Raw genomic sequence first — 24,443 nt, 5'->3', positions numbered from 1 at the left:
GTGATGAAGACACTTTCCTGGTGATTGGAAAAGAGCTCACTTCACACTAAGATTCAACTTGTGATTTCTAAGCTCTTTGGTGATAATCTTTGTACCTTTGTTACAGCCTGTTAAGGTTGTAACAGTTAGTTATAAAATGCCTTATTAAACTACACAGAGAATTTTCCTGCATTGAACTTAAAGATGAAATTTATTTTAAAGAATGCAGCAGAACAGGATTGGTATACATTATCATATGCTGAAAACCAGAATTTGATCAACCAGATGCTGTTATTTCCTTTAATATCTCATTAATAGAAACAATTCAAAACAATCATTTACTGGGAAATATGACATATGGCCTGCTAAGCTGCTTTCCTACAGAAATAACAAAAGATCCTTACTCTTGGCATCAGGCCCTACAACAGTTACTGGGCTCATTAAGGCAGACAGTGTGTGACTGAATGCAACAGGAAGATGATTTCTACAGGTGGGTAGAAACAACAACGAAAACTATGAAGACTTGTGAGAAAGAAGTAGTCAAGGAGATTTCTCCACCTCCAAAACTTCTGTGCGCTAAACCAAATCTGAACAGTAGAATGGTTGCTAAAAGAAGATGATAGAATGATAGAGTCATTTGTGTTGGAATGGACTTTTAAAGGCCATCTAGTCCAACTCCAGGCTTGAGGAGAAGTGGCTGGAAAGCTGCCTGATGGAAAGAGACCTTGGTGTACTGATGGACAGTTGGCTGAATATGAGCCACCAGTATGCCCAGGTGGCCAAGAAGGCATCCTGGCTTGTTTCAGTAATGGTGTGGTGAGCAGGTCTAGGGAAGTCATCTTGCCCCTGTACTCAGCACTGGTGAGGCCTCACCTTCAGTACTGTGTTCAGTTTTGGGCACTGCAGTACAGGAAGTACACTGAGATGCCGGAGCAGGTCCAAACAAGGGCAGCAAGGCTCGTGAAGGGCTTGGAGAATGTGCCCTATGAGGAGAGACTGGGGCTATTTAGTCTGGGGAAAAGGAGACTGAGGGGAGACTTTACTGCTCTCTTCCAATATCTGAAAGGTGCTTACAGCAAGAGTGGGGCTGGTCTCTTCTCACTGGTGACAGGTGACAGGATGAGAGGAAATGGCCTCAAGTTGTGTCAGGGTAAGTTTAGGTTGGATATTAGAAAAAAGTTCTTCACGGAAAGGGTAGTTAAGCACTGGAATAGTGCTTAACTATCTCCCCAGGGAGATGGTTGAGTCACCATCACTGGATGTGTTTAAAAACCGTTTGGATGTGGTGCTCAGGGACATGATTTAGCAGAGGGCTGTTAGTTAGGGCAGTATGGTTAGGCTGCAGCTGGACTGGGTGATCTTTACGGTCCTTTCCAATCTGAACAATTCTATAATTTTATGAACAGGGACACCACAGTGAGGCCAGGTTGCTCAGAGTCTCAACCAGTCTGACCGTGAGTGTACCTGGGGACTGGGCTTCTACCATATCTCTGGGCAACAGGTGCCACACCACCCGCACTTTAAAAAAACTTCTTTTATATCCAGTATAAAATATGCATTTTTAGTCTTTTTCTTTCATGGTATTTATTTCGGTCTGGCTAATACTCCTCACTTACGCTATCGTGCTGAATCCGAACGTTCTGACCCGACCGGCAAGCCTGTGCCCAGCAGGTGCCACCTGCTGACCGCATTTAGTCACAGCTAGGCGGAAACCAGCCCTGAGGGCTGCCCTTGGGACGAGCTCACAGTGCGATGACCACAGCCCAAGCTTCTGCGGGGTGGTGCGTTGGTAAAGGTAAACCAAATGAAGGCGTGGCACCACAAGACGGGAAAAGTTGGGGCAATTACAATGTGGCAACGCTAATCGGATGTAGCAACAAAGCCACCACGCTTGGGCCACGTTTGCATTTGAGAGCAGCCTTGTTGCGATTACTTTCTTGCAACACATCCGCTCCGCACGCCAGCACTGTTGTGAGGATGGTCTAAATTTAGCCGCCCAGCGCCGCGTTAGATGGCCGCGCGACGTTCCACTGCTGACCTTCTCCTCCTGCAGAATAACGCTATCGCACGGCACGACCCCGGGGGTGCGTGCGCACTTACGGCAGCGCTGCGCACGCCGCCCCACGAGGGCTCCCCGGGGTCCGCGTGCGCCGTGCAGCGCCGCAGAGGTGCACGCGGAGGCAGCGGAGCGGGCGCAGGGCTGAGAAGAACGGGATCGTAACGCCCTCGTCTCGCCCCTGAGGCCGGGGAGAACCGCGCGGTGACAACGCGGCGCTGAGCACGCCGCCCTGAGGCGAAGTCAGGGCGAGAGCGATGCAGAAAGGCGGGAAAGTCTCGGCGTGATGAGGCGGCTCCACGAGCCTCTCGCCACCGACGGCTGTGGCAGCCACCAGCGCCACATCCGGGACTCCTTGCCTGCCGCCGGGGGGCGGAATCAAAACTCCCGGCCGCCTCTCCGATTGGCTGTCACGCCGCGAGGGCCCGCGGATTAGCTGCCGCTCAGGAGGGCGGGCGTCGCCCCGTTTCCGGCCGCCCATTGGACGAGGCCGTCCTGGAGCCGCTCTCCCGTTGGCGGGCGGGCGCGTCCGGTCCGGGGCCGGAGGAGGGTGCCATTGGCTGGAAAGTAGGTTAGTGGTGCGCCGTTGGGTGGCAAGCCAGGCGGAAAGTAGGTCAGGGACGGGGGCTGCCTGCGGCGGGTGCCGCTCCGAGCGCGCCGCGACGTTGCCGAGGGACGGCGACCCCCTCCCCCCCTCCCACCCCGGGTGCGGCGCGGCGAGGGGGCGCGCGGCGCTGGCGGTGAGCGGCGGCAGCGGGCGGTGGGCGGCCGCTGGGGGGGGGGGGGGGCGCTAACGGGCGGCCCCGGGCGGGCTAGGGGAGAGGTTTCCCGGGGCGAGCGGGCCGGGCTGGGGGCTGTACCCGCCGGGCGAGCGCTGCGGGTAGAGCGGGCCGCCCTGATGGGAGCCGGAGGCGGCGGGGTGGCAGTCGGCCCCAGGGCAGATCCGGGCCGGGAAGGAGGGAGGGGAGGCACAGTGCCCTTCCCCGCCCGGATCCCTCCGCCTGCCCTCGTGCCCTGGGGTCTCGCGGCAAACCCGGCGCCCTGCGGCAAAGCGGGGCCCCAGGAACGCGCTACCGAAGACCCGAGCGATGGCGGTACCCGCGGGCTCCTTGTGCTCGGGGCAGGCCGGTCGCACCGCGCGGGCTCGGGGCAGCTGCGGGACGGCTCTGTGCTGCCCGCCGAAAAGCCGCGCTCTGCTCGGACCGCGGATGCCGGGAACGTCTTCCCGAGATCGCGGTTGTGTGTGTATCTATGGAATCGGGCTGCCTTCTCAGCAGTTGAGGTTTCTGTTACTCCAGTGCTTCAATGGTGACAGTTCTGGAAAGGGTTTGACGCTCCGAAATAACGGTGAGGAAACAAGTGGGTGTGCTTGTGTGCTTCTGAGGAGAAGATGCCTGTCGTGACTTCTAAATATTTGCTTGGTCTCTTTGGTGAAAAGGCTCAACTGCTGATACTGCTCACGTTTTTAAATGATTACTGAATCAAATCTTTGTAAAAGGCTCTAAGTAGAATTTTATTTTCCAAACCTTGGTCTGCAGGCATTCAGATTGAAATTTCATTACAGTTTCTTTCCAGTAGGTTCAATCAAGCGCCCATCCATACCTGTTTGGTTCTCTTTTACCAGCAAGAATTCTAGAGGGGAGCAGCTGGTAGTGCCCAGGCTGTAGCTGTTTGCAGGGGAGGAAGGAAGGCTGGTTGGTTTCCATTGGCTGGTGCTCGTTCTGTGCTCAGCGTCCTGCAGACTGCTGAAGTTAAACTCTGCCCCCAAAGAATGTGTGCATGCTATGTTCTAGGGATATGCAAGTGGCTCTTTCAACTGGCAGTAGCTGGAGGGCTCTCACCTGGATATTTTAAACCATATTCACCTATAGGAGAAAACCTTTACTACTTCTGGGCTTTGTGGGCTGGTGCTTCCTGTGGCCATTTGTGATTCTATGTCTCCCATGTGGAAATGGACTGTGAAATAACAGTAGAATCTGGTGCTGTTTCATGGAGCATTGCATCCAAGTCTGAGGCCCTCAACGCAGGAAAGATGTGGAGCTTTTAGAGAAGGTCCAGAAGAGGGCTGCCAGGATGGTCCACGGGCTGGAGCACCTCTCCTACAAAGGCTGAAGGAGTTGAACTTGGTCAGTCTGGAGAAGACCTCACTCTGGCCTTCCAATATCTAAAGGAAGCTTATTAACAGGAGGGAAAACAACTTTTAACACAGGTAGATAGTAATCAGCCAAGGGAGAATGGTTTTAAACTAAAGCTTTTAAACTAAACTAAAGGTTTTAAACCATTTAAACCATAGTTTAAATGGTTTAAACTAAAGGGAAGATTTACATAAGATATCAAGGGAAGTTTTTTTCTGAGAGGAGGCTGGGGTGCTGGAACAGGCTGCCCAAAATGAATGTGGATGCTCTGTCTCTGGAGGTGTTCAGGTTGGACGGGGCCCTGAGCAGACTGATCTCATGCTTGGTGTAGTGGTTGGCAACCTTCTAAGGGGGTTGGAACTTGATCCTTGAGGTTCCTTCTAGACCAAGCCATTCTGTGCAGTTATTATTCTGTTCTTTTTCATATTGCGCATGTCCGTAGTCTACCCTCATTATAACTGTGGTGGATGGAGCAGAGAGGACTCTGCATCTGTGCAAGGGATACCTTGGGGTGCTGCCTCTACAGGTACCGGAGAAACTTAAGAAAAGATGCCCTGTGTTCCTGCTGGGACTGCTGTATGGTACAGGAGTGTCAGTAAATCTCCTACCTGCTGCTGGGCTTTCACAAAGACAAGGCTAAGGCTAAGGAGGGCCTGCTGCCAGAGCACTGCCACTACCAGCCACCAAGAAATGTTCTGTGCTTGGGGACCATTTGCTAGGGGGATATTAGGATGGCGATATTTGTAGGGCCAGATTATTTAAGGCTTCTTTTCCCACCAAATACCTGCTCTCAAGGATTTTTTGGGGAGACCGGAAAAGGGAACAAATGAACATTCATTGGATTCACTTGGCAGAGCTTTGTTACATGCAGTTCCTCATCACTATCCAAGGCTGTGATATCAAAGATGAGACCTAATACGATAGCTGCTGCCTGTGTGATGCAAATGAGTAAAACCATTTCTAAAAGCAAATTGCAATCAAGCAAACTGGAAAGGCATAGAGACATGTAGGCTAATTAGTTTAGGTAATACATAAGCACTGTTTCACACTTGACCAGTATTTTCTTTCCAGCATGGAGCTGGTTGTCTGTGTGCTAATGGTTTGACAGGAGTGCAGGAAAACTGGAAGGAATAAAGTTGTCAGGCCAAAACACTGAGTTTGGTGGATCCCTCAGAGGCTTTCTTTTGTTACAGAACTTGTATGCTTTTGACTTTTAACCTCTATTATCAGTTATCATCAGTTTTGCCATTCTGAAAGAGTAGAAAAGAAGTGAAAAGCTTCTAGTTATATCTTTCAGTGTAAGCAAGTGCAGAGTTCTCTGATAAGCTGAGGACAATTGTCTTCTTCAGAAAACATGTAAAGGTGTACGCTAATGATAAAGGATCACACTAAATACATATTTTTAAGGTTGTGTACCTTCCTTGTTTGCAGTCAGATTACAAAACAAGGAATACTTAAAGTTTCAGTACTTAACAACCTTACATGCAGTTTGAAACTTTCACCTTGTTATTATTCATAGAAAACTTGAGACTAAAATAATTTAGATGAATGCAATACTGAACTTGATGAACTGGGCATTGGTCTTTACAGTTAGTTTCTGAAATCTCTGATCATTCTGTGGAAGTCAGGGTCAGTGTTTTGGAGGTACTTAAAGAAGCAAAGTAGTTGTTGCAGCTTTAAAAGCATTGGAGAAGCTTCTGGTGTGGGTTTTTCAGTGTTTGTAAGGGATGCTGTAGGTTTAGGTAGTGAAAACACAGAGCAGAGGTATGCTCTGGTTTTCTTGCACTATATTCACAAATATACTCCAGGTATAGCTGAACAAAATGCAAGGTGATCTCTTGCACAGTTTAAGCAGCAGCAAAACAAACTGAGAAGTCTGTGTATAAATTCCGTATGCTCCTGTGGTTAATGTGTGTAACACACAAGACTGAAACAGAGCACAGAATGATGCATCTAATGACATGAAGTTATTTTTTCTTGGAAGAGTTAGTGTGTTGAGTTATTTAGAAAGCCAATGTAAGTCTTGTGTCAAGTCTTATTATTTTTGGTGGCACGGAAGAAGCAATCTGTTTTGAATGTCTAATAGTTTTTATCAGCATTTAATCACTTTGCATATTGTCAAAAAACCTGTGCTATATATTTGGTAGAACTTCATGCTGAACGAGATGGATAGCTCACTTGCATGAACTCCATCTTGCACCTGTGTTTGTTTTCTTTTTCTTTTTTAACCTCAGTTCTTTGGAAAAATGCAATAAGGCTACTTAGCCAAGGCCCAGACTTCATCTCCTTGGAAACCTGATCTTTCACCAGATGTTGAGAAATGTAATTTCTTTTTTTAATCTGTTCAGCAGAAGAATGCAGATCAAAACAGCACCTTCTGGCTTTGGTAGTCTGTAATATTCATTATCTGAAAAATAGCCTGGCAGTTCAGTCTTTGTCCCATGGAAGATCAATGTTTTCTGTTGCATTCAATATTATTTTGAACTTATTTTAGCTGTTAGTAAAATTCTTGTTGTACTTGTGTAGTTTAATTCAAGAACTGACTGATAGTGCCTTCTCTGCTTGCATAGTGAAGAACTGTTTCTTAGCCCTTACATGCCTGCAAAAATTCACCTTTCTCTATGTTCAGTTCTGCAGTGCAGAAAGGTATTTCTTAGCCAATGCGTACAGAATTTGTAACCTTTTCAGTCTCCTGCCATTTGAGAAGCTGTTATTCAATGTCTCTGATGTCAGACACTCTTCTAGGTCAGCTGCTGGTGTCAGAACAGCTTGTGACCCTGAGCTGATGCCATGCTGTGGCTTTGTAGATTGGCCTTCTGTAGGAATGGTGCCAGTAGGCTACTTATAGAGCAAGAAATATCACTGGCAGGATTTGGAATGGTGAAACAGCATGCCACATTTCTTGTGGTGTGAGATGCTTACATTCTCCACTCACTTAAAAAGAAACCCATCTACATGAATGTCGGCATTTGAGGAAGATGGTTGTAGTTCTTATGTTTGTTTTGACAATATTTTCCTTACAAATGTTAGTAGGCTTACATTTTTCACAGATACAAGGCAATTCAGCAGCACCTTGGGAAGAGCAAACATACCACTGAATCCTCAGTGGCTCTTACTTGGTGTGGCTGTGACAGAAATGTATCTCCCACTGAGCAGTTGCTGTAGCACTAGGGAGGATATGTTTGGCCGTTCCTAAGCAGCATGTATTGGCATCATGTCTCTCAAAGCACTTTAATAGGAAAGCATTTCCTAGTAAGTCACATACACTTATGCAGATGGATCAGCTTGTCTTCTTATCTCAGTGGAATCCATGTATTTTAAGGACTGCACGTGGTCCTGATAAAAGACTATCCTGAAAACCCCGAAGTTAGTCTTCCTCATTTAAGGTTTGGGGGAGAATGAAGTAGAACTATCAGAAGACTCAATTAAATATTATTCTTGGTTTGAAGTAGTCTCTATCTTGGAAATTTCTGCAGAGGTGGCTTTGCCTTTTCAACTTTGTCTTATACAAAACCAAGAAGATCTGAAGGAACTTGGTAGAATCCACCAAATAGTGCTGTATTGCAGAATAGTAATGGACAGAGTGTGGCTATACATCAAAAAGGCAGGAGAAAATAAACCTAATATAATTTGCTTTTTTTTTTTTAATAAATATTTTGTTTCTGTCTTCAGAACTTCTTTTGTTTCCTTGATCTGTTTTGTTTCTGTTTTGTTATGAATAGATTTTTTAGTATCGTATGCATTTTTCACAGACCTTTAAGAAATTCAGTACTTCCCTTGTAATTTGAAATAAAAATATGTATTAAAAAGTAATAATCTTGTATTCTTCATGTTGCATCTGTGTACTGTAGTTGTGTTGAGAGTGTAGCAGGACGGTTTTGGCTCAAGTTCTGTTTATATTCTTGCCGTTTGAGAGGTTTTGATAACTATATTTTAAATCCTTCTGAAATTGGGGCTTTAAGTTGCAGTTTGACTCTTGTTATATTAGTTGTAATATAACCTTTTGTAATGTGATAGAAGATGCAGCAACGACAGCAGAGTAGCAAGGCCCTAGGCTGTGTAAGTGAGGATTTGCTCAAATTCAACAGCTGTGGGCTCAGAAATAAAGGAAAGAAGTTGCTTACCTTCATAAGGCTTCAGGTACACAGGAATCACCAGCAATCTCCCATTGCTTCCGCTGCCAACCCTTAAATGAGGTCTGGGAAGGAGTAGATCCTGACTCCATCCCTTCCAGTCACTGAGGTGCACTGTATGTAGCTGAGCTCCCCTGGGTTGGCCCTGCCTTCCCACCAGCTGCTCCATCACTGCTTCAAGCTGTGACTCAGCATTTCCATTCCACCTGTTAAAGTACTGTTTGTTTTGCCCGTAGTCTTGAATGGCCTCATCTCTCAGAGATGAAATCTACAATAAGAATATATTACAAAAACAAAACAAAACAAAAAAAAACAGATGTTAGCCTTTGAGGTTTGTGTTAGAATGCATTTTCTAACCTTCTTTCAGTGTCAGGTTTTTCTGTTTGTGGTTTTAGAATGGTTTACTTGGAAACAGGAATAACAGAATCACAGAATTGTAGGGGTTAGAAGGGACCTCAAGAGATCATGGAGTCCAACCCCCCTGCTAAAGCAGACACACTACAGCAGGTCGCACAGGTCAGCATACAGGCAGGTCTTGAATATCTCTGTGGAAGGAGACTCTACCACCTCTCTGTGCAGCCTGTTCCAGCACTCTGGCACCCTTGCAGTAAAGAACTTCTTCCGCATGTTTGCATGGAACTTTCTGTGTACAAGCTTTAGGCTGTTACTCCTTGTTCTATTGCTACACAGCACCTGGAAGAGCCTGGCCTCATCCATTTGCCTCCCAACTTTCTTTAGATATTTATAAACATTTATTAAATCTCCTCTCAGTCTTCTTTTCCCCAAGCTGGACAGACCCAGGTTACTCAGCCTTTCCTCGCACAGGAAATGCTGCAGGTCCTTAATCATCTTTGTCACCCCCTGCAGGAATTCTCCTAGGAGATCCCTGTCTTTTTTGAACTGGGGAGGCCAGAACTGGACATAATATTCTAAATGTGGCCTCACCAGGGCAGAGTAGAGGGGGAGGATCACTTCCCTTGACCTCCTGGACACGCTCTTTGTAATGAGGATCCATTGATCTTTTTGGCCACAAAGGTACACTGCTGACTTGTGGCCAACCTGTTGTCCACAGGAACACCCAGCTCCTTCTCTGCAGAGATCCTCTGCAGAGCTCCTCTCTGGCAGGTCGGCCCCTAATCTGTAGTGATGCATGCAGTTATTCATCCCCAGGAGCAGGACTCTGCACTTGCTCTAGTAGAACTTGATCAGGTTCCTTCCTGCCCAGTTCTCCAGTGTGTCAGCCTCTCTTCCGAGCTTTGTGTCATCAGCAAGCTTGCTTATCTGTTCCTCTGTTGCCTATTCCAATGTATTGTGTTGCCAAGCTGTCAAGCTGTGCCATGTAATCCTTGCATTTAGGTTTGAAATTGGCTTGTTATAAATGAAATTAATTCAATGAGTTAAAAAAAAAAACAAAACGAAAAAACAAAAAAACCCCAAAAAAACAATAGCAACACTGTGTTCTCAACAAACTTTAAGAACGTTTTTGTACTATACTCATATGGCCCCAACCCAGAAACCAAGAAAACTAACTACCAGTGTATGTATGTTTGAAATCTTTCATGGACCTGTGTGGGAAATGCCACTGTTCAGTGCAGTTGAGCTTAATGATCCTTGTGATTCCCCTTCCAACATGGGATACTCTGTGATTCTGTGATCACCAGGATTGTGTTCAGTTACTTGCACAGTAAAAAAAGTTAAAAACCTATGATCAAAGAAAGATTCTCAGCTTTTGGTATCCAGCATTTAGCTCTGTAGGTCCTACAGGACATGAATCCGTTGCCACATTTGTAGACAGCTGGATATACTTGTACTGTTACTTTCACGATCATTTGAACTGGATTGCTATTGACGAAGGCAATCCATCTCCTTCCCTGGCTAAGTTTTAATGCATTGGACCAGACTGCCCCAGGAAGTGGTGGAATCACCATCTCCAGAGATGTTCAAGGAGCATGTAGATGTGGCACTGAGGGAAGTGGTTTAGTTGGCATAGTGGTGATGAGTTGGCACTTGGACTAGATGATCGTAGAGGTCTTTTCCAGCCTTGATGATTCTATGATTCTATCTCCATATTTGCATTTTGTCCCTCTTCTCTGTGCTGGCACGTATTTGAGCAAATATACTGACTGGGGGAATCTGATTTGGCTTGAAGGTAGCTCCTCACCCCACCCAAAGATTGATCTGAGATTACTCAGTTCATTGATACTGTACCTTGTGGCTTCAGAACCACTTGTGCCTTTGTAGGCTAGGAGATGGTGCAGTTCTGCAAGTGAGTGGGCCTGAAGGTCAGGTGCGATGAGCGCTGACTATGAGGAGTGCTGTTTTATGTATGTTACACTACAACCTTGGTGTAAAAGAAGAGCAGCTGTGACAGAATATTTTTTGCATTAAGCCATGTTGATTCATCTCCTACATGAAATGGAATGTGTTATCAAAAAATCAGAAGTCTGGTTTTGATACTGATAACTAGAAGCCAAAAAAATGAAGAGGTTTTTACTTTTATCTCTGGAGCTAAGTGGTGGAGCCTTGCGCTGCTCTGCCATTAAATAAATATTTTTGTAATGAGAAATAGTAATTCAGCTCAACCTCTGACTGTTTTGCCTTTCCCCTAACTGGCTCTCATTCTTCTGGGTTTTCAGATGAACAAATATAGAAATGTTTAAGATACACAAATCTCTCAGGAGCTCGTTCACCACAATCGCATGACTCTACCGGTGCTGAATACTTGCGTGTCCAAGTTGTTGTCAAACTGGTAATTTATTTAAAAATGACAGAGACCCAGCAATGTCTCTAGTTAGGCTTGCCAGGCAATCTGGAGGAAATGTAATATAGGAATGGGACTAAAATGAGGATGATTTTCTTTTCGTCCAAGATGATGCATGGTTTGGACCTCAGCACGCTAACTGTACACACCTCTGTGCCCTTTGGGGATGGGGAGCTGTCTGCTTTGATAAAAAAATTTCTGGGGTGGCAGCTTAAGAATGATTCTCCAACTTGGCACAGATCTCGTCTTGCTATCACTTCATCTCTATACTCTGCTTTCTGGAAGCCACGCTCTCTAAAACTTCCTCAGGCTTCCATTTAAATAAATACTCTTAATGAAACTATGAAATAGCCCTGCAAAAGAATTATAAATTGAAAACCTGTTTTCTGTAGGGCTGTGATGTACACTTTTTAAAAAAAGATTTACTACCATTTTTGAATTTAATTTTGAATGTAAATGGAAACTACAAAAACTTTACATCACGTCAGCAGGCAATGAGAGAATCTGTGCCCACTACTTAAATTAGAGACTTTTTTTTTCATTCCTTGGGCATGTGAGCACTAGTAAACACCAAGTAGTGAACATCTCAGAAAGAAGCTGGGCCAAAAAAAACCGCCATTCAACAATAAAGGAAGGAAAAAATGCCAACTGATTAGAGACCTAACTGACACTGTATAATACTGGAGACCTTCTCTCTCTGGGTGAACTGATCATTATCTACCCTTGCAAGACTTTTGAGGTTCCCTTGAACACTTGTTAACCTAGGAGAGTACCAGCTGCTTTTCAGGCAAAATAAATGTGCCTTTTGGAGCAGGATTCTCTCATGCGAGAGTACTTGAGCCTCCATGAATTAGTTTCTGGTGTGCTGAAAAACTTGTTTAATCGACTTGCTTTGGCACAGCTTTCAGATGCATACTTTTCACTTTTTTAAAACAAATATTCCATCATCTGACTTGTCTTCCTCTTTTAAGATATTTCTGTGGCTTGCTAATTCTCTCTAGCCCTAAACATACTGGATTGATGGTGTTCCCTGGCAAACGTGGACAAGTACTGGTTTCTGTTATTTGTGAGTGAAAACCATTCTTCTGTTTTGCTGCTAACTTCTGTTTGGTGACTTCAAGAGGCGTGGTGACTGCTCTCTTAACTGGTCTCTGATTTTATTTAAACGTACGTATATGTATTTTCTTCTCTGGAAGTTGCTTGTGTGTGGTTGTTCTGTCTCTTTTCTCTCAGTTCTGTGAGCACTTTGCTTCTGTTGGTGAATTCTTCGTGCAGATGTTTTGGAATGATGGTGTGGTGGCACCCAAGTCAGGGCATAATATTGGTGCAAGTTCTCAAGTGTGCCTGTAGAAGCAGCTGGCAAGTGAGTTTCAGAGATATCCAGGAAGCAGATGAAGATCTTTCAGGGAGGAACCTAAATGGACTAGCAGGTTTCTACTTCAGAAGAAACATTAGAGATAAATACATTTATTTTTCATTTCAAAGTGTAATTGCATGTTGTAGTGAAGCACCACAGTTCTCTGCCTTCAGATAAAATGTAGCATATCCTTTTTAACTCCTCCCAGTGATCTAATTTAGCTGAGTCTTTTTTTTTTTGGCATGCAAGTTTCTCTTAAATCATCCTGAAGTTTCCACACATCTTTCCAAAAATGCACTCATCAGAATCATTTCCACATCTGATCTAATCACTGTCTTCCACTCTTAAAAAAGTGTGGCCAATTAGTTCCTGCTGGCTGCCTCTATTGCTCTTTGCTTGTCTTTGTAGTTTTCATATTTCTACTTTGCAGTATGTAAACATCAGATATCTCAGTAAAATTATATTCTAACATTTTTACATATCATCCTAATACGGAACAGTATTTCTTAAACCCTACTGTATAGTGTTTATACAGACTCTTTCAGGACTCTGCTCCTATGTAGAGGGATTTGTTTTAACTTGGATGTTGATAAAAAGAGTCTTCTATAAAAAGAGTAAACTTACTCAAAGCAGCATTTCACAAACAAAATAAGTACCGTTTTTCAGATTCTCCTTCATATCTCTATTACACTATGGGCTTTGTAGACCTATTCTTGCTGAACATCCATCTAGAAATTAAGCCTTGTATTCTCACATTCAGATCTTGGTCTGCCATAGCAAGCACTGTATACCTTTGCTGGTTAGCTCGTCATCTCTTCTTCTCCTGTGTACAATGCTGGTACTTGTTTGGCTCCCTGAATCATCTTACTGTGATGTATTCAAAATTATAGATTATCTTGGGGTTTTTTGAGAGGTTTAGTCTAAATCTCTTTTGGGGTTAGGTGGAAGAGCACCAGCTGAAAGGTGAAGCTAGGGGGTTAATATCTGTTGCAGTCACACTCAGTAACAAAGGTTGGAATGCTTAGATTTGCAACTTCTAATAAAAAATGTAAGAGTTGTGTTGCATGAATCCCTCAGAGAGAGGTCTGTGCTGCACTGCTTAATCTCCATGTAGTCGCATATTAAATAAACTTGTTAACTGGTTCATATAATATATGAATATATAATATTACTCTGTTCAGGATCCTTATTAATCCTTAGCTGGTGGAAAATGCTCTTACTCGTGAGAGAGCCAAGTGGAACAGGTTGGTGTGCTTAATTATCACTCCCAATAGCCTATGTTGTTTGATAAGATCTTGCCTAAGAAATGCATACACCATTTCTATCTAGTTGCCAAGCAGTTTTATGTTTGTGTATTACACTTAGAATATGTAGCCTGTCTCAGAAAGCTTGTCTTGTTGAAGTGACTGGGACAATTTTATTGATAGACTGTTCCCAGTGAAGTGTTACAGGGAAGTGGACAAATTAAGGTGACTTAATCTCCTTAAGTGTGATATTAAATTTGTCTTAACTTTAATACTCTCCTATATTTCAGGAAGTGTTTATAGAAAACTGAAGAGTTCTCAAGGGATGAATTGTGTTTTGCAAATACAGCCTTACAGTAGGAAATTAAAGAAACACAATTGAGTTTAGTTAAAGGAAGAAAAAGCAATTCCTGGAATTTGTCCTTTGGTTGATGACCTGGTAGAGTTACCTGGAAAGACATAATGGAATGAGTGTCAGTAGCTGTAGGTGATCTACTCAAATACAGACAGAAAAGCTGAAGTTGTGAAGAAGAGGAAGAAGAAGAGGAACTGAGCTTTGAAACAGCTAAGATGGGAGGAGGGTAATAGATTCTTGCAAGCTATCAGCTAATCAGGGATATCTTTCTAAAAATGAACTTTGGCCCGAATTACAGCATATCAGTTTGTTTTATAAAATAGCAAATGAGGTTGTTTGTGTCCTGCTGCAAAGGAGACTGGAATACATGATCATGAAAGGAAACAAATCTGAGGAAATTGACAGGGAATGTTAAGATAAAACATACGTACTTTTCTCTCAGCTGCTATGTTTGTAAGCAGAAGGGAGCTGAGGAGGACACAGCTTTAACCAGGCTGTAAATGAGAGGGAGGCCAAGGAAGACGTGTAGCAGAAAAGAACATCTATGAGGGCTCTTGTAAACTTTTTACAAGGCAACTTCTAGTTAGAAGGGTAAAAATAAAAGTAAACAAAACCCTTCAGAAATAGCTGAAGGAGCTCTAGCAGATATCCTTAAAAGCATTCCAGTGGAGCGCCAGATGGGTGATTGAGGCAAAAATACATACAATAAGGGTATATACTTCTCTAGTGAAGTGGGGGCAAACTAAAACACAAGACTCTAGATCATATGCTGAAGTGAACATTGCAGAAAAGTAGACTTCTGAAAAAAGGCAGAAATGCTTTTGTCCAGTGAGTAGTAGGCAATCTTCTGAAGGACGGCATTCTTTTCTATTCTAAGCACTTCTGTTTTCTGCACTCGTTATTAATAGGGTTCCTTATTTCACTGGCCCCTTTGGCCCCCTTATAAAGAGAATCATGAGCTGTAGTCAATGATTTGAAATTTCAGTTAATAATGCTGGCAAGAGTTTAGTGAAGAACTGTGTAGTAACTGAGGGCTTAGCTTAGTTAAGAATGGGATGGCCATGCTGAGTGATTGGTTTGTGCCTAATGACTTCTAACGTGGGTCCCTTCTACTTGATATTCATTGATATGATGCTGATAACTGTTAGCTGACTTCAGCCTGACCTAGGAAAGCTTTTTGTGAACTTTGTATGCTTTACATTTTCCGTGAGCTCGCCTTACCCCTTATGGGAAACCACATGAACTTTCAGCCTTCATATTATTTGGTGAGGAGTTCCCATTGCCTTCCACCTCGTGTGTGTGAAGAGCAGCATTGTTTTTGGGCTGTCAACCAAGCTTTGTCTGTCACTGTGACATCGGATGATTTTGTAGATCTTGGTCTTGTCAGTTTTCTAAGCTGAAGCACTAGCTTGATTGTTCCCTATATAAAACCAATGCCTATCTTTTTTCTAACTGAGTGAAACTGGAAAGTTTTCTATTTTCTAATAGATTTAATTGCTGTAGGTTTACTGGATGGTATCCAAGTCATCCTCCGTACTGTTCAGAAGCTGTAAATAATTATGAGCATTAGTAAGTGGTAACTAAGGGACTGCACTATTAATATTTGGCACAAGCCTTCCTGCAGAAATAACATCATCTAAACCCACTTAAACTTTCTGTGAAGGAATTTGGACTGCCTGGTGTGCCTTCGTAGGTCCTACGGGATTGGGCTGTGGACACTGTGGAATATTTTATTCTGGAATACAGCAATGAGTTGGAGAAACTTCTGCTTGCAGCTGTTAATTGGGCATCTGCTTTCTCTGTGTGTTATCCCTTCTTTGTCTCAGGGGATGGAGCTGCTGCTCCTTGGGGTAGGTTCATAGGTGTGAACAACAGCAACTGAAAAACAAACAAGAAAATGACACAGTGATTTATTAATTTATTTTTTCTAAACAAACTTTCGTTCTCCTCTACCCATTTTTGCTGTTGGTAGGATTATTTTTGTTTTTTAATGTGCGTGATGTCTGTGTAGTGTAGGAACCCTAATCAGTGAATTCCTGATGTTCCCTGATCGTTACCTGCTTTTATGAAGGGCTGCCTTGATTTGGTAGTGTGAGACTGTTCTACATACAACAGCCATTTAAAAATGCTTTTTCAGTTCTGGTTGTAATGCAAAAGTATGCATTCAAACTTAACCATTACTTTAAAACAGAAATTGGAGGCTTTAAACCCTGCCTGGAAAAATACAAGTCTTAGATGTATCTCTGGCAACTGAATGTTGCTTCTTCCCAACATCAGCATTAATGTACAGACGCACATAAAAGGAATGTGGTCCGTCAGCAATTTCTGCCAAGGTCTTTCCTATTGCCTTTATGCCTTCCACCGGAAAATAAAATTTGTACTCTCACTAAAGCAATGAATACAGAGTGGCAAGGAAGCTAGCATGTCTGTATCTTCATAACTTGTCATTCACAAAGGGAAAAGCTCCTGAAGCAGTCTCAGTGCAGGTGTGGATTAGTAGAAGGTTTGGGCAACCTTTCCTTGCTCCAACTGTGCAGGGATTTACATATGAAAACAAATCCTGCTGTGAGTAAGCTGCAAATGGGATTAAAGCATATAGCACGGGTATTTTAACAAATCACTGCTGTTGAAATTGACAGTTCTGCCCTTCCTATCTCCTGGCATGTCTCACCCCTGGCTTTGCAAGAGTTCAGGGTATCACCCGATGTTTCAGTGAGATGGTGCAGCTTGCTAAACTTACTGAAGCCTGTGCTTACTGCCAAGCTGTTTTTCAGCCTGATGAGCAGATAGATTCGGCATGTTGTGCAGAAAGGCTCTGGGGACTGTGCAAAAGCTGTACCAGGGGACTGAAGGGAAATGTGGAGGAAGAGTGACAAGAGAAGGAAGGAGTGATCCACCCTTACATGGCAGTAAGATGTTAGGTTAGCTGTTCTGTAAGACTGCTGTGAAGTTTTTGTTATCTCATGTTTATCCTGGGCTAGACAGGTAACAACTTTTTCCAACCTGTATAGCTTTTAACAAAGTAGTCACCACTCTGGGCATCATCATAGAAAACAAGACACATTCTGCTTGATTTGCTCATCTGAGTCATGCTTTGAGTGGTGTGGTATTTGAAGCTTGAGAAGCTGAACTTTCCTGATTGCTGGCTTGAGTGAGATGCATACTGTAGAGTGCCTGGCATTCACCTCAGTGATGTGTCCCATTGCAAAGGAATTCCAATTTATCCAAGCAAGAGAGAAGGAAACACAAAAAGGTGGTGCTGGAAGGAGGCAGCCTAGATTGTATCATTTACCCATCCAGTATATGGCGTGATGATACATCTAGCTTTATTTCTAATGTCCTGTTAAAGCACTTTTAATTGTCATTTTGGCTTCTCAGCCACTTGAATCCAATGGAAGATGAGAAGAAGCTGCCCTGCAGTCGTGCTTGCCCTGTGCTGTGGCAGCAGTGCTCTTGGTTGGGCAGCTGAACAGGCAGCTTTCAGTACAACCGTTCTGCTTCGGATGCACTGTAGCAGTGTTAGTGCTGGCCCTTGGGAGGTGCAGGGAACTTGCCCTACTTCTCAGTGCTCACTGTCACTGCGCTTCGAAACTGCTTTTTGTGAATCTCTCTGAAGAGTGGAGTGTTGGATAATTCCACAGTATGAGCTATCCTAACTTTGAAATGCTGCCTTTCTCAGTGTTAGCAGCAGATCACTTACTTAAAAAATGGAACTTTAGGCACATGGGAGGCAATTATTTTTGAAGCATGGAGCAAGGCTGGAAAATGGTATGCCTATTTTTTTTTTTTTTATGGTCACATCTTTGCATGCTTTCCAGAAGACGTGCAAGTGCTGAATTGTGGTGGTATCTCAGTTTTTGCTATTTGGATATGGATTTTGCTTGTGAACTGTGTGATTTCAAAATGAAACTGGTAGGCTTATCATTTATGTTAGTGTTTCCTGTTACTCCACATAAATCAAAGGGACTCAAGATAGAAGAAGGTGGGGCTATTTGCATGAGTGAGCGTGTGGATGGGGAGTAATTTTTATTAAAATGGGATTTGGAATGACCTGCTTTGGCAGGGGGGTTGGACTCAATGATCTCTGGAGGTCCCTTCCAACACCTACGATTCTGTGATTTTGTGAATAATTCTAAATTGTAGATTTCTCTATTTCCACACATGATAATATAATGTAATATTAGACATGGTGTTGCATGTTTTCCTGCAGTTTTTTTCCCTTTGGAAGCTCAGGCACTTCACAAAAAGCCTTGATGCCTTCCTATCCTGAAAACAGTGGGAGAACAAAAAGGAAGCTGAGCCTCTAATATAGTACTGAGGAAGTCGGAAGGAAGAAATATTGATGTTCGTATGAATCTGGCATATATATATGTTTGACAGCTGATTTTGCTTAAAGCTAAGTTAAAAAAAGCTTTTAATAAATGAGTGGGGAAAAACAGACCTCAGAGATGTGTGTGCTGGAGCAAGCAGCTGAGTGGGAAATATCCTCAGCTTGGTTTCAGGCAGGCTGAGAATATCTTGCTTTTCCCATGGCTTTCTTTAGGACCAAAGGGAAACTGACAGCCTGTCAGCTTTTCTTTGTCAGGCTGGCAGGGTGCTGAAAGCAGGGAGGGTTTCTTCCAGTCACAGATGGAATTTAGAAGGACCAAAAAGATTGTGACAAAGCTGGAAATGAATGTGTAAGGTATAAATATAACACGTGTCTACTCTCCTTTTAGTGATATTTGGCCCTTTTGTTTCTGTGCTTCATTGCCTGAAGATACAACCTGTTTGGTTGAGACCTGTTCTTTTCTTTTTTTTTTTCTTTTCCTATTTGTTTGGCAGTAGATCACTGCAGGAAAGGTCTTGTGCATGCCTGGTGCATTTATGTTTGTAGTAATAGTAATGTGAGTGAAAAACAGAATCAGTTGTAAGCAGTGTGTGTAACAGTACTTGGACCAGGTAATCCAAACCAAAAGAAGATGCAAGAAACTGGGTTTGTCGCCTTAATGAGCTTGAAGTGTGTAGAATGCTAAAAGAAGTGTGTAGCAGTTCAGCCTGTTAAACTGAAAAATGGCTGACATCCCTGAATGCATGAACTTTAAAAATCAAGAAGAAGAAATATTACATTATATTATATTACTATAATATTATAGTCACTCAAGAACACGAATTATTGTCTAATTTTGGTGCTAATAATTCTCCAGTATGAAGAAGAAAGAAGAAAATGAGAACCTGGCAAAAGCACACAGCCATATTGTGAGATTGGAAACTGGGGCAGCTAACAGAGTGCTGTAATGGTGCTTTGCCACTATAGAGGCTCTGCAGGAGACCCTTCAGAAGACATATTTCTTAGAACTTTGCATTAAAGGATTTTGCTTCCTTACCAGAGACAACTTTAGAGATGATGCACTGCAGGCAGAATAGTTGCCAAACTGAGGATGCAAGAGCTTGGCATAGCCACGGGAAGGAGAATTTCAACTTGCTCAGAGCGTATCAAGGACATTGTAGTAGTTAAAATGAGCAGTTGGGCTTTGTGATATTCTTAAGCTCTGAATTAAAAGGCATATATTTAACTGCCTGAAATGCAGTGTTTTTGGTTTGTGTAGATGAAGAGTGAAGACATCCTTGAAACTTGTGCCTAAAGCATTTCTCTTCAGCAAACCAGCTGTTTGTAGGAGTGAGATGAAATCTTAAAACAGAAAGCTGCATCTCTTGGACTATAAGTGCAAACCAGACATTCTCAGTTGTGTGTTAAAGATGCACTGGTTTGTAAATTCCCACTGCTTGTGTAAACATGGGAAGTGAGTTGAGTAGCTTACGTACTTGTCTTACATGCTTCTCCTGCTCTGGAAATGTCGGTCCAGGCTGTGTGCAATCTTCCTGAGGAAGACTTTCTGGTTGTTCAAAAAATTCCACTTTGAAGTTGACTGCGCACTGCAGCACGAGAGATTTTGTTGACAGTTCAGAAGTAATGTTTACCATTCGGGAGACTTCACAGAGCCTCTGCCTCCTCAGCTGGGAGACTGTTTGGTGTATTTGCGCTTTATTCCCCCAAAAGATTCTGATCAAAACTCACTAAACTACTACAGAAATCAGCAGTGGCTTTGATTAGGTTGTTATGTAAATGGTATTTATTTTGGATAATTAATTTTCCTACCTGATAGGATGGGTTTCTGTCAGTCTTTCAGCTTCCAACATCCCTTGGATGGCTTAGGGTTGATAAAAAAACAAGGGTTGCACCCAGTGGTTGTGGAACAGTACGTCTTCACTCACTGGAGTGAGTACCAAGCTTAGTAACTCAGTTTGACAACTTTCACAGTGACTGGGGGAGCAGATTTTTATCCTTTAACTCTGCATAGGTCTGTCACTACTAGCAGTCATGAATTTTGGCATCTAAAGAGTGAATGACCAGAATCAGATATCCAGCCCAAAGGGCATAAAGCTTCTGTTGTCTATTAATTTTAGATCTATTTTTCTTCTTTTTCCCTCTAATACTGAAACTGTAGTACTTCGTTCCTTCCCACACAGACACAAAATCATCTGAAGGATCAGAATAATTTAATATTAAACTCTACATCTTAATGTAGGTTTTTGTGAACTCTGTCAGCATTTAACACCAGTGGGTCCAGTTTTCAAGTATAAAATACAGCTGTTTCCTTCTTTAACCTACACTGGAGAAATTTTGGGGTGCTAAGCATTGTCTTAAGTTGGTTTTGGTTTAAGGAAATAGAAACACTTCTGATCTCAAGCTCAGTCATTTTCCTGCAAATAGCTGTTTTTAGAATAACTGTTTTTTGTAACTGTGTCCACATCCATTGAAGTCAAACTGGAGATTTTGGTGATCAAGGTCTGTTGAAATAAGGCATCCAAAGGCTTACGCGTAATCAGACTTTCAATAATGATGGTAAACTAGTAAGCTTTGCTGTACTACACTTCTAGCTGGAATTCACTGAACTGGTAGAGAGGCAGATGGCCATGTGTGAGGTCCTGAGAGCTCTTGTGGCTGAGGGCTGCTTACTCTGGATGCCACTGCTGAGAACAATACAGTCTCCAGCCCTAGCAGCTGATGTGCAGGAATGTACACAACCTTTTTGCTATGTCACTACAGTACATGCTACTGGAACCTATTAAGGAAGGAAATACTTCAGCCATAGCACGGACAGTCCAGTTTCACTCTAAACAGGTTTGATTCCTGGAAGGAGCACAGGTGGAATATGGTTTTGCTTTTTTGTTGTTGTTGTGAAAGTGGTCCATATCTCTATCAGTCTTGAAGCAGGCATTTGTCTTTTGCACTTAAAGAAAAACAGGAGCTAGGTGTTTGTTTGCTTGTTTAAATCTGTAGATCTTGGAAGTCCTAGGGGACACCTTGTTGAGTTAGCAGCCAAGAGCCCTTGCAAATGAGATGGCCACCAGCATCCTGGGCTGTATTAGGAAGTGTGTTACCAGCAGGTTGAGGAGATTGTGCCTTCCACTTTGCTCAGTACTGATGAGATACTTCTGGGGTATGGATCCAGTTCTGAACTCCTTATCGCATGAGTAAATTATTTTAGTTACCGCTTATTCTAGGCTTTGGAGCACCAGAGAAGTCCTTTGTCAAAAAAGCTGGAAGTAAAAAGTATTTCCCTTTTTAAACAATGAGAGATAGGATCTGAGGCTGAACTGAGAGTCTCAGTGCTTCTATGGACAGGATAAACTCAGGATGTTGTCCTATGGCTCCATTATCACTATGACAGCCTAGAAAACTCCTCAGGTGATGCCATGGTGTGACTGAGTTTTCTCAGAGACATTAGTGATGAACAAACCTGCTTAGGTACAGGAGGGTGTGTGGAGACCATGTTGATCTGTTGAGAAAATGTCTTTTAATTAACTTTCCAGAGCTGAAGGATGTTCTTTGTGCCTGTGGAGTTTTTCTTCTGTGTATTGAAGGCTTTATTTTTTTTTCCTTAGGTCAAAATTGTAGCTCTGTGGCTGGTTTAAATTCATGGGATGCCCCCCTCCAGCCTGTACCTTTTTTCTTAGGAAAGACAGGGGGCAGCTGTTAGGGCAGTAAGTCACTTGAGCACCCTAAAGCTGTGCCTCTGCCTTTGCAGAGCTGGGGCTGCTTGTGCAGCCTGCCTTGTGCAGGTCTGTGTTGTAGCAGCTGGTAATGTGAGGTGTGCACCAGGCTATGTGTGTGCCAGAAGGATGGGCTAGAAACACCAGCTTGGATAGGGAAGAGTTCCAAAACTCAGATGTGGTTTGTGGGCTGCCAGAGGCTGGGGAACACGGTGTTGAGTGAGTAAAAGGATGGCCTCAGCAAGCAAAACACGCAGATCACGGCTCTGCTGTGAGATGTGGAATGATGCCACAGGGCATTTTACCATCTGGGAGTGCAGGGCGTTCCTGCAAATGTTATTAAGGAAGTTCAGGGAGCACGAATGTGACACTGAAACAAAACAGTATCTGTTGGACAAATAGGTGTTCTGGCAGGTGCTCCTTAAGGACCGAAGGAAAAGGAAAATATCACTGCTTTAGTTCAAACATCTTCCTTTGAACCATACAGACTATTTCCTAATGAAGATTCTGCTGTAGGAACTGCTTGTCACATGGGGCAGTTGTGCCCGTGTGCACGTGATGCCTCTGGGAGCAGCTTGGGGACACCACAGTGCATGTGCTGCTGAGCAGACCTCTGCCACCATTAGATGGGGTGAGTGCATCTGGGGCACTGTGCATCTACAGCATGGCTGGGAGAAATACAGAGTGGAGAGAACAAATCCTGTCGTGCTTCTTCCTGGTTCGTACTGTGACAGCTGCCTTCTGTGGTGGAGTACTGCTGTGAAGGGGAGAAAGCTTTCCTTACTGTAGCTGCATGTTTTTGGTTCAAGTCATTACGCATAGGGACTGTAAGCGTCTTCTTAATTATCTCTGAAGGAAACTACACAATACTTTTCCTCTGTCATTGTGAAATCGTGCTTTAAGATGTGACACACTTCTGATTCACAAAGTTAAGAATTACATTTCTCTTAAAATAAGTGAAAAATGCATTGTGTGCTAGAGATAGCTGAGTCTTGCCCAGGGGTAATTGAAACTCATGGTGCTTGTGTAAAGAGGTCTTGACTCTCAGATGGGTGCTTGGCAGACTTGGTTGACCTACTTTAGCTCTGACCTTGATTTGCTCAGAGGTGTTTATGTACTCATGATCAGCTTTCCTGCGTGATTAAGCTAGTCACATGACTGCTAACTTTTTTTTTTTTTCCTTTTAAAGGGATGAACAGTAAGATTTGATTACATTGCCTCCTTTTACAAGGGGTTAGACAAAAGAGATTGCACGCACGAGAGGGAAATCCTCAAGGAAGTGGTCTGAAATGGGCTGTGGAGAAAAGTTCTTGTGCGGCACAATGACAAAATGTAATCAGGAAGTGGCCTACATGGCATTTGTTCAAGTAGGTTCTTGGAGTACTTTCTCAGCGGGTAAGGCTCATAAACAGAACATTTGGGCTTTGCTTGTGTTTATGGATAATTATTGTGTTGCTTCTCATAGAGGTTTTGTTTTGTTTTAGCCATTGAAAAACTAGCATTTTGAGGCTGAAAAACTCAAATATTCCCTTTTCAAGAAGTTTGTAAAAAGCCCTGACACAGATTACTTCTCTGAGTTGCTGCCTGTTGGTTACAGTGGGACATGATGGCTTTTGCTCTGATCCTTGTGTTGACTGTTTCTAACTTTAATCCTCATCTCGAGAGACGGCTGTGATTTTCAATTCCCACAATGCTGATGTGTAGGGCTATGGTTGCTAGAACTGAGACAGACATTTAGGACGTGGCAGAGAAAGGGCTGATATGTAAGAATTGGAGAGTTCTGGTTTTTTGAATGTAGTTTTTCTCTGCTTAAATGGCTAATGCGCCTCAAAGTAACTGCTTTGAAACTTCTGTTTTGATATGAACAAATTTTTGTGCATTAAAGCACATCAGTGTCAGTGTTGTGGTTTTTTTTAAGCATTCTTCAGTAGAACTGTGTTAAATTTAAAATAGGTATTTTCTTCTGCTTTCTTTCTTAATTCCAGCATGTCCCACCCTGCTGTCAGGTCATCATTAGTGGTCAGTGAGGTTATATTAAGCAGTAAAAAGTGGTTTTAACAACTGTGCTCACATACAGAGGTGGTCAGGAGCTTTTGAGTTTTAAAGGTGGATGCTAGGGTCAGAAATTTTGGGGAGTACTTGTTTCTAGTAGATGCATTATCCACTACTCAGGGGTTTGCATTAGGTTCCAAGACCAAATCATGGATGCACGTTAGCCAGGCAACGTATAGCTGTAGCTACCTTCTGCACCTGACTGAGGTTGAGGATAACATTTCTACATCTGAAACAAGAGCAGAGAAATGATGAGTGACTGTGGCTTTACTGGAGGGTTGTGTGTTAATGTGCAGTAATCTCATAAACCATAGTAACATAGTTGAGTTGATAC

The 24,443-nt window shown here is 43.1% G+C and overlaps 1 protein-coding gene across 4 annotated transcripts in view; it reads left to right on the top strand.

Annotated features, from left to right (window-relative positions):
• Window positions 1-2,521: 2,521 nt before the first annotated feature.
• Window positions 2,522-24,443, top strand: part of ARNTL (aryl hydrocarbon receptor nuclear translocator like) — a 46,299-nt gene continuing 24,377 nt past the window's right edge. For 2 of the 4 annotated variants that reach the window (XM_048950278.1, XM_048950275.1), the window contains exon 1: window positions 2,657-2,775. The gene's annotated coding sequence lies outside the window, so the exon portion shown is untranslated. Of the gene's footprint in view, window positions 2,607-2,656; window positions 2,776-23,259; window positions 23,453-24,443 lie in introns of those variants that run through there. The other 2 variants (XM_048950276.1, XM_048950277.1) reach the window with 2 other exon arrangements.

Source organism: Lagopus muta, chromosome 6, assembly GCF_023343835.1.
Source record: "Lagopus muta isolate bLagMut1 chromosome 6, bLagMut1 primary, whole genome shotgun sequence".
NCBI classification, from domain to species: Eukaryota; Metazoa; Chordata; class Aves; order Galliformes; family Phasianidae; genus Lagopus; species Lagopus muta.
The sequence above is the reverse complement of the archived record's forward strand: the minus strand, read 5'-3'. Positions and strand labels throughout refer to the sequence as shown.